Source organism: Varanus komodoensis, unplaced genomic scaffold (genome assembly GCF_004798865.1).
Source record: "Varanus komodoensis strain SLA01 unplaced genomic scaffold, ASM479886v1 scaffold9, whole genome shotgun sequence".
Lineage (NCBI taxonomy): Eukaryota > Metazoa > Chordata > Lepidosauria > Squamata > Varanidae > Varanus > Varanus komodoensis.
In genome coordinates, this window is record NW_025336598.1 from 10311199 (window position 1) to 10321158 (window position 9960).

Consider the following 9960-nt stretch of genomic DNA (forward strand, 5'->3'; position numbering starts at 1 on the left):
AAAATTCAATAATATTAACATTTAAAATACTGCTTAAATAAAAAGGTCTTCGCCTGGCGCCGAAAAACAAATAACGACGGTGCCAGGCAGACCTGTCTGGGGAGCGCATTCCATAACTTAGGCGCCACCGCTGAGAAAGCCCTCCTCCGAGTAACCACCCTCCTAACTTCTTCCATGGAGGGCTCCCGGAGAAGGGCCTCTCCCACCGATCTCAGGGGGCGGCTGGGCATATAAGGATGTAAGTGCTCCTTCAGGTAACCAGGACCCAAGCCGTTTAGGACTTTATAGGTCATTACCAACACCTTGAATTGGGCCCGGACTTCAATGGGAAGCCAGTGAAGCTGACGGAGAACTGGAGTCATGTGAACATAACGTCCAGTCCCCGTCAGCAGCCTGGCAGCTCTATTTTGGACCAATTGAAGTATCCGGACCATCTTCAAGGGTAGCCCCACGTAGAGTGCGTTACAGAAGTCGAGACGGGAAGTCACCAATGCATGTGTCACTGTCACAAGGCAGTCATTCTCCAGATAGGGGCGCAGCTGATGAATCAGCCGAAGCTGGAGGAAAGCGCTCCTCGCCACTGCTGTTACCTGAGCTTCCAGTGAAAGCTCTGGGTCAAGGAGCACTCCCAAGCTGCGGACCTTGTCCCTAAGAGGGAGTGCAACCCCATGCATGACAAGGTTCAATTCACCCTCTCCGAAGCCCGATCCGCCAACCAACAGGACCTCCGTCTTGTCTGGATTGAGCTTCAGTTTATTGGCCCTCATCCAGCCCATTACCTCGGCCAGGCACCGGTTCAGCACAGCCACTGCCTCACCTGGATTGGTGGAAAACGAGAGGTTTTCTTCTTTCTTGTTGCTACAGGAATTGTCTACAGGCATCTTTCCCAAAAATGTCTCTCATTTCAGTCCTCAGTTCTTCAGCCTCACGGTCAATTAAGCAATGCAAACCTGTGCTTTATGTGGACTTTAAATTCTTCAGGGATGCTACTTAAGTCATATTTTGGCACCACATTTCTTTTGGCAATCTTTTTTAGCTTGACTCTATCTTTTGAAATTAAGAGCTGATGGTCACTGTTGTAGTCTGCTTCTGGTGTTGTTTTGGCAGTAAAAATGCATCACCCTTGGCTATTAATTGCATAATGCATTTGATTTCTGTATTGGCCTTCAGGTGAAGTCCATGTATGCAATCATCTGAATGGCTGCTTGAAGTATGTGTTTGTAATGAACAGGTTCTTGGTTTCAAAAAATTCTATGAGTCATTCTCCTGCTTCATTTCTTACATCTAGGCCATATTTTTCTACAACATTTGAGTCTGCTTTGTTTCCCTACTTTCGCATTCCAGTCACCTAGAAATAGCAACATGCCTTGTTTTGATATGTTATTAACTTCCTCTTGAACACCTGCATAAAAGTTTTCAATTTCTTCTTCAGAATCTGTTGTTAGAGTATAGACTTGAATGATAGGTTTTCCTCTGATTGGACTTTGCATTATGGACCCTTACTGCCTGTGCTATGTCTTGCCTCAGTATTAGAGCCACTCCATACCTTCTGAGTTTGGCATTTCCAGAGTAAAATGCTTTTTGTTTGTCTGATTGGAAATGTCCACTTTAGTTCCCTATGTTGGCAGAGAAGTACAGTGATCTTCATTGTTTTAATTTCTTGCTTTAAATGATTTCCAGTTTGCCTGATTCATACTTCTCATGTCCCATGTCCCAGTTGTATGTGTTGTGCAGCATCAAGACTTCCCTTTCAGCTCTCTGCATGCTGGCCACTAGACTTCCTTTCAGTTTTGTTCTAGTAGCATCATTAGTGATAGCGCCACTTGTATTTGTCATTAGCCCTTCTGCAGTAGCTCTCAAAGTGCCTTCCAAACTGTGGGTGGAGGGGGGTCTCATCTTCTGACAGTATCTCTTATTTCATTTTGGGTTGTTTCATCATAGGGTTTTCAAAATAAGAAAGCTCAGAAGTGGATTACTCCTTCTGCACAGTACTAACCAGAATTAGCCTAAATGTCACTGCTGTTGTCTGGAAAGATCCTCTACCAGTGCTGCCTTCAACTACCACTGCTGCTCTTCAGAAGTTTCTCTGGACTGATCACCATTAGAGAGATCCATTCTCTTCTGCTGATGTGGTTGTTAATCCTGAAGAGGGTGGATGCCTCGTAAGTCTGGTGCTTCAGCAATGACCATTCCACCTCAAGCGACCCTGCTAGGAGATCAGCCTTGTGAGACTATTCTGGCCTCTGACAGCATTGCCTTCAGCTTGTTCAATACTCTTAAAACCACCTCACCATGTTAAGGTGTGTATCTAAGAGGATGCACAGTATATATAATGATGGCTTGTTTAGTTTTCTGAAATTGCCAGTTGTGAAACTCTTTTTATTACAGAAATTTTGTAGCAAAATACTTCCTTTGACTTATTCTAGAAAGTCTGCATGTTTTTTGCATCACAAGAGCTATTGCTTCAAACATGGATGGCTGGGGTTGCAACGGACCTGTTGCTGTGGATAATTTTCTCATGTCAAGCTGGGGAGGCAAAGTGGGAGGTTATAGGGTTATCACAGAAACTTCTAACAAGAGCAAAAAGTAGACGAATGCTTGATCCCTGTCAAACACTTACACGACAGGCAAAGTTTTGCAAAGCTTAAGTCCACTAGTCCACTGGTTGTAGAACCCTCAAAACCATCATCCAACATTAGGGAAGGTGCACCCCTGTTCTTTACTCCTACTCTGATATTCAGCATGGCTCTACAGATACAAATGCTTCTGTACCAAATTTCTTAAAGTCCTGTGTACAATAGAAGTTTTAGATTTCTTTTGCCTGCAAATAATCCACTGAGCAAGGCTTGTTGTCAAGGTCAAATGATCTTCATCTGCTTCCAAGTGGAGCAGTGTGCATGATTTCCTTCCCCAGTGGCCTCTTCCCCATCTGCAGTTCCAAATACGAACAAATATAAAATGTCCCATTCAACTTTCCTATCTATCCTAAAAATTAAATCACACAATAAATAGGTTAGGTTATACCCAGAGAATTTCAGTGTTGATACTTCTTTGAATTACATGGCTCCCTTTAGTTGGTAGAATGGAAACATTTGTGGGCTTTTATAACTATAGTGTATATGACACTCAGCTTCCATTCCATTCTTCCCTGTTGGGTACAATAGTTAGGCATAGGAATGCTGGTTTTGTTTTTAAACCTATGCTCATCTGTAGTTGTAGAATGAGACCAAACTGCATGCTATTCTAAAGTTGTAGCTGGACTTCAACTCTTTCATTCTGTTTAGATCAGTGGTTTTCAACCACCAGTTCGCCAGATTTCCTGCCAATCCATGGGATGGCTGCAGCGGACCAGCATGGGAGCTGGATGACCTCTACCACCTCTTTCTCAGTTGGCATCACATATGAGGGGGATGCGCTGGTGCTGCCAGGGGAGAGATGGTTCAGTGGGAGCCAGCTGGGAGCCATGCCATGCTGATTTCAGTATTTTGTTCTTTTGTTGGCATTTTTTATTGCTCGGTTTCTGGTTGTTTTGGATAATTTTCTTTTCTTTTCTTTTTTTTGGTATTGTGTTTGGAAACTAATACACAGAATACTGTATTATGTGTATGGTGCTTTTTGTTTCTGCCTCAGTGGTTGCAGAGGTGGTTTTCCTGTTTTCACCGTCCCTACTTTGGGAAGGTTGAAAACCACTGGTTTAGATGATCTTGGTTGCTTAAAATGTGGAACAATGGCTCAGTCTGCATGACTTCCTGTGCCCGTATCAGTGAACAGACAAATCTGAGACCAGATCCCCCACAAACGACCATCCAGCTCCAACACAGCAGTGAAGCTGGGACTCACCCCAGCACAAGATGCCCTACCTGATGCCTATTGCCCGAGTAAGTCTGTTAGGGGTTTTTTGGTGTTTGAGTGAATGTGGAAAGCTCTTAATACAACATGTTAAAGGATTTTTAAAAAATTGTATACTGCACCACATTTTTCCAGAACAGGCATGCCTGACTGAAAAATGCATTACCAGAGTTAGAGTAAGATAAATCTCCTTAGAAGAAAGTGCCAAAGCAAACTGACATCCAGGCTGTGGAATGACTCCCAAGAGAAGGCTAACCTGGTAGCTACATGGTCACACCAGTACCAGGCAAATGTCTTTTTTAATTTTCCCAGACTCTTTAAGGCCTTTTAAGGTGTCTTAAGAGCTTAAAACGCCCTCTCAGTGCCCAGTGCCCTCTCCACCTTCAGATGCATGTTTGTCTCTGAAGCTTTTGTCCACCCAGTGCACAGTGATTGTCACTTCAGTTTGTGCCATGTATTTTATCTAGATAAAGTGCCAAGGAGGGCGAAGGAAGGAGTCCGGGACGCCAGCAGGAATCTGCTTCCACCCTCTCTGGGCCCTGACATGCCCCTTTGCGCCCCCTGTGATGCCCAGAGACACAGTTCTTTCCATGCTGGCTGTGAGGAGGGCAGCAGAGGAGCTCAGGCTTCATCATTCCAGCTCCAAGAAGGCCACAGAATTGCACACTTGCTCTTTTCATTGTAAAATTCTTTTCAGCCCTCCTGTGCTGATGTTGCAGTTTAGTACTGTCTGGATACTGAAAGCTACCTATGGAGCATGGCACATAGGTGTGTTGAAAAAAACCCTAATTAATATCCCCCTTCACATATTTTAGGCTGAGACTTTGACTTGCAAACAGCTCCTGAGCTGAGCTAAGCTCAAACTAAGCCCCCAAACCTATCAGCCCGCTTTGCTTCAGTCAATCTATAAATGTGAGTAACTTTAATGCCATTCGTTTCTAGAACAGCTCATTGGCACTGCCCACACAGCACCACTAAATCAGACTTCTGGAATTTTTTAGCAACATATGAACTTGTAATTGTGGGTGGAAAGTTGTTATTGGAAAAAGAGTACAATACCCATCACCTTTGTATGTTGTCTGCCAGCTACATATTTGGTGACAGAAACAAACAAACAAATCAAGAGCCTTATTCAAAATGTTAAGACGGCTTATTCTATGATATTTTGACAATTGGAATAAATCTGCTCTGTAGTATTACACAGAGACCCAACTCACAGAGAACAACAATCCTTGAATTATCTAAACCATGGGTTGTCAGGACCAAGCTCTTGACAGTTGAGTTTCAAATTGTTCTGTACCTGGGTTGTTATGTGGTCCAAACCAGGAAACCTTCTGTTGCTTAATGGTTATGCATCACACAGTTAAATCATGTTAGTTGTTGGGTTACTTCTCAGTTATTCAGTTTCTAAACAACCTGGAGTTTTCAGTTTCCGGCATCATGGTAATAACCCAGGTACAGCACCATTCCTGGGTTTTTAATTGCCAAGTATATGAGAGGCAACATCTTTGTCCTAGGTATCTGCATTTGTGGGTTAAATAGCCCAAGAATTGCTGGTACATTCAAACTAAGTCATTATCTGTTGCCAGTGTGGAACTGCAGTCCATAACATAACCCAGCACACTGCCATAGTCTGTGCTTCTGCACATTGTTACAGATGTAATACTGTCTCCTTGAAACTATAATCTGTCAATCAGAAACCAACCTCAAAAATGCAGTTGCTCTGCTACCTCCCTTCTGCAGAATGACTCTTCATTCATGAGTTCAAAAGCATAGGCAGGGTAAAGCTGCCAGCCCCCTCCGCTACACTATTTCTTGAACCTCAATAATTGCTTCACCATTCTTCCAGCAGAGCCTGAGCCATACATACAAAAGAGGAATTTTGTCCATCTGGCTGGTAACCAAACTGGATCTGCAGGGCACCATCTTGGTCTTAAATTAACACGCAACAAGGGTGTGAAGCACAGTTTGCCATGGCCTCTATATGTGTAATGCCTGAATGGGGCTCAAGCACCCTTACATTGATCCAATATTTCAATAAACCTGAAATGAATAGCTTTGAAAATTATAATTATGGGTTGACCTAAGGTTAAACCAATATTTTTTAGGAAAAGGAATATCCAGTGACTGCTGTTACAGCAGTCGGTTTGTTCGACAGGTATAAGTCAGTTGAAGAAATCAGTACTATGATGTATAACATCACTCTCTGTTTTGTATTGAGATGCATCCCTTAGCTGAAAACTGATGTTTATTTTTTCTAGCTTGCTCAGATTTAATCAAAGACAGTGTGCCCTTTAACAAAATGAGTTATAATTAGTATAAGCAGAGCCAAAAACAGAATTTTGGTAATACAGTGCTACCTCGGCTCACGAACGCCTTGGTTCACGACCAAATCGCGTCACGAACAAAAATTTCATGAGAATTTTGACTTGGGTCGCGAACTCCGCTTTGGGTGGCGACCAAGATCGCAGCCATCTCTCCCCCTCCCCCCGAGTGGGGAGATGGCCACAATCGCAGTTGCGTTCGTGCAGGGAATACATGCATGTTCATGGCTGTGCTGTGCTGCGCCCGTCTTTCCTGCAGGGTTTCTTTGAGAAGCACCACCCCAACGTAACTGTAACGAACAGAGTGTTGAATCTGATGAACGATAACATGGTCTCTCATTTCTGGAGGGTTGTGCAGTACAGGAAAAAACAAGTGACTATAGACAGGTTTTTCACCAAAATTGACCCTGAAGCTGAGAGACAAAGAAGGGAGGAAACCCTTGAAAGAGATCTCCCCAGTGTCCTTATGGAGGGGGACCCTCCCTCCAAACAATAACCTCCCCCCCACCTAGGTTAGTGTTCTCCACTGTACTGTACTGTACTGTACTTTGTTACTTTGTTGTTCTTTGTCACTTTGTTTCAAAATTTCTGGTTTAAAAAATTGTTACATAATGGATTAACCTTATTTACATTGAACCTTATGGGGAAATGTGACTTGGCTCGTAACCAAAAACTGGCTCACAACCACATTCAGAGGGGCCAGAACAGTTTAACCTTATTTATATTGAACCTTATGGGGAAATATGACTTGGGTCACAACCAATTTGGGTCACAACCAGAGTCATGGAACGGATTAAGTTCGTGAGCCAAGGTACCACTGTACCTTCATATGTACCAAGAAAATTTTTCAAAATTAAGATAATAACAGTTAAAACCAATTCAAACTCCTACAATTTTACTAAATTCATTGTATAAAATAATTAAATATCCATTTCAGACAATTCTTAAACATTTTGTTTCCTTTTGTTTCCAGGGTATAGGATGTATAGTTAACATTTTATTTTATTTTTTCTTGCTTTGTTTAAAAATAAACAGAATTTAAATAGTCCAAATGGGATGCAGTGAAAAGCTCACAATCTATATCCCAATTCTAAAGATCTATTCAAATATGTAATTTTGGATTTTTGATACAGTTACCATAGTTGTGTCAGGTTAGTAATTTGACCAATAGTGAAATCTTATGCATATTTATGGCTTAAGAAGTAATTCCCACTGTGTTTTATGGGACTCACTTGCAAGTAAGTATGTACATAACTGAAATTGCAGGCTGCAATCCTAGGTCCAACTACTCTGTTGTTAGGTAAACTTTATTACACTCAGTGGGTCTTTTAAGTTTGCATGCATAGGTTTCCATTGTACAAGACTATAATAGCTTAGACACTGATATATAAAGGGACTGGTTCCAGATTTGTGCTTAGTGGAGTTCTGGTGGCACTGGAGGAAAGAAGAAAGATGGCATTTTTTCCAGTCCATACTTCTTTCCTGTAGACAGCCCTTAACATTGCCCCCAAGATATTTAGAGGAATTCTTCAGAGTGGCATTATAAGCTTCAGAAGAAAAGGGAAACTTGATAAAATTGGAGCCTAGTGGGAAGATTTTGCTAGTTCCCATTTCCTTCCATAAATGGGAAAAAAGTTCCTAAAGGGAAAAACTTACATCCAACCCAATGCCATCAACATATAATGAAATTTTATTATTTCTGTTCTGAAATATAATGCCAGATAAGTTAGGAATTAATCGAATTGCTACAGGCAGGATTTCAATGGAAAAATGGAAACAAGAGAAGACAAAGTATTTTGTCCTGCACCATTTTCAAAATGAAATTATACTAACGATACCCAATTCTTAAGTAATATTATAAATTTAACCATCTAATTGACACTAGACTTATTCCGGAGCGACACTTAGAATGACACAAAGAATACCATAATTTTCCATTCTTGGTAGTTAAAAGTTTTCTCCCTGTTGCTAACACTAAAGCTGCTTTTTTCCCTTTTATTTATTTATTTATTAAAACATTTTTATGCCGCCCCATTCGCCGAAGCCTCGGGGCGGCTCACATCATCAAGTTAAAATAATTATAATATAAATTAAAAATATAAATATTAAATTAAAATACAACAATACAGTATAAAATAAGCCGCCCTGGCCAAATAAAACCAATAATGTTAACAGTTAAAATGCCGCTTGAATAAAAAGGTCTTTGCCTGGCGCCGAAAAACAAACACTGATAAGTGATGTATAACACTGATAGTTCTCAATGGTCAAAATGAATCAGTAGCAACAATTCCTGCCTGAATTGTGTGAGTATATCCAGCTATTATTGTTATAACTGTTAGAAAGGTATGCTTTTTTAATAGTTCCATAATAATATTGGTTAATGATATTCTACATTTGGCTTGCTTCTGTTGAGTTCAGCTATTACTGCTGTATGGGTCAAAGAAAGAAAAAGATCTCATTTTATTGGCTGGTCAATGACCAATTGATTGATTGAAGATCTCATTTTGTCTTTTGCATATTCTGTAGACTACAACTAGATATAGTGCCAGTTTCAGAGCAATTTATCAATGGAATTTCAAAGATAAGCCATTCTGTTCAGGAATTGTATTTCATTTCAGTGCATTAATTACTTCTTACATTTCCTGATTTCCTAAAATGTGTTTTCCTGTAATAAAAAGGATATTTGTAATAAAAAGGGTATTTGAAGCTGACATAAATCTGTACATAGCATTAGGATCTGAATACCTGATTTATATACAAATTATGTGTGTATACAAATTCTAGTAGTATTTCTAAAGTGATGTATCATATAGGCAGAACTGTTTTGGAAACCTAAGCTTCTAATACTTTATCTGCTAAGATTTTCCCTGCTTTTTACTGCTTAAAGTAAGTTTGTTTATTTAGAAGTTGATTCTAAATTTGTTTAGGAGTATGATTCTTCAGAGCAAATTATTTGTAAAGGAAAATTTGTTAAATGTTGTCTGATATTGTTTCCAGTAAAAAGTTTTCAAGTTTTCAAATGATAGGAACACAGGAAGCTACCATGTATAAGTGGACTACCTACTTGTCTGTCTAGCCCGAACTAGGCAAGAGCAGACCTCAAATGTCTCAGGCAAAGGTCTTCAACATTACCAGCTGACTAAAAGAAAAAGAAAAGCTAGGGATGCTGAAGCCTGAACCTTCTGCATGCTACTTTCTATTATTGAGCAATGACTGGTCCCCTGGATTTTAGCTTTTACTTCATTTTTATAGAAAGGGGAGGGTGGTGTGCAGCCTTCCTAAGTTATGATACCAATTTGTATGCTGTTGATAGATTTCAGGAAGAATGGTGTACCAAAAATAGACTACCTGGGAGTGAATCTTATGAATATGTGGGTAGTATGTGAAATCTGTCTTATTGGGAGGATAATGTTTCCATATGTCCTGTGTAATTTTAGATATTAACAATTTAACTTCTGCTATGGAATAGTGTTATAATCCAGCCAATTTAGAGCTGTCTGATTTTGGACTAACTTCATTTTTGCAATTGTCACCTGTGGGGATATTTCTTTCTATCCAGTTGTTTTACTATGCTTTCAAAATTGTTTGGGGCATATTTAGGTGTAGAATTTTTTTTTTAAATTCAGACTTCATCATTCTGATCAGGGCTTCTCTATCCAATCCATTGATTGTGCACTCATGACTCGCCCCTCACAGAAGTTCACAGGGCCTTTTCACAATGTTTTCATCCTCTGGTGTAGAAATAAATAAATAAATAAATAAATAAATAAATAAATAAATAAATAAA

The 9960-nt window shown here is 40.2% G+C and overlaps 1 long non-coding RNA gene across 1 annotated transcript in view; it reads left to right on the plus strand.

The window, feature by feature from the left end:
- Window positions 1-9960, plus strand: part of LOC123017262 — a 731707-nt gene that overhangs the window by 120967 nt on the left and 600780 nt on the right. The window contains exon 2 of the long non-coding RNA XR_006413564.1: window positions 5246-5252. This is a non-coding gene — a long non-coding RNA (uncharacterized LOC123017262). The remainder of the gene's footprint in view (window positions 1-5245; window positions 5253-9960) is intronic.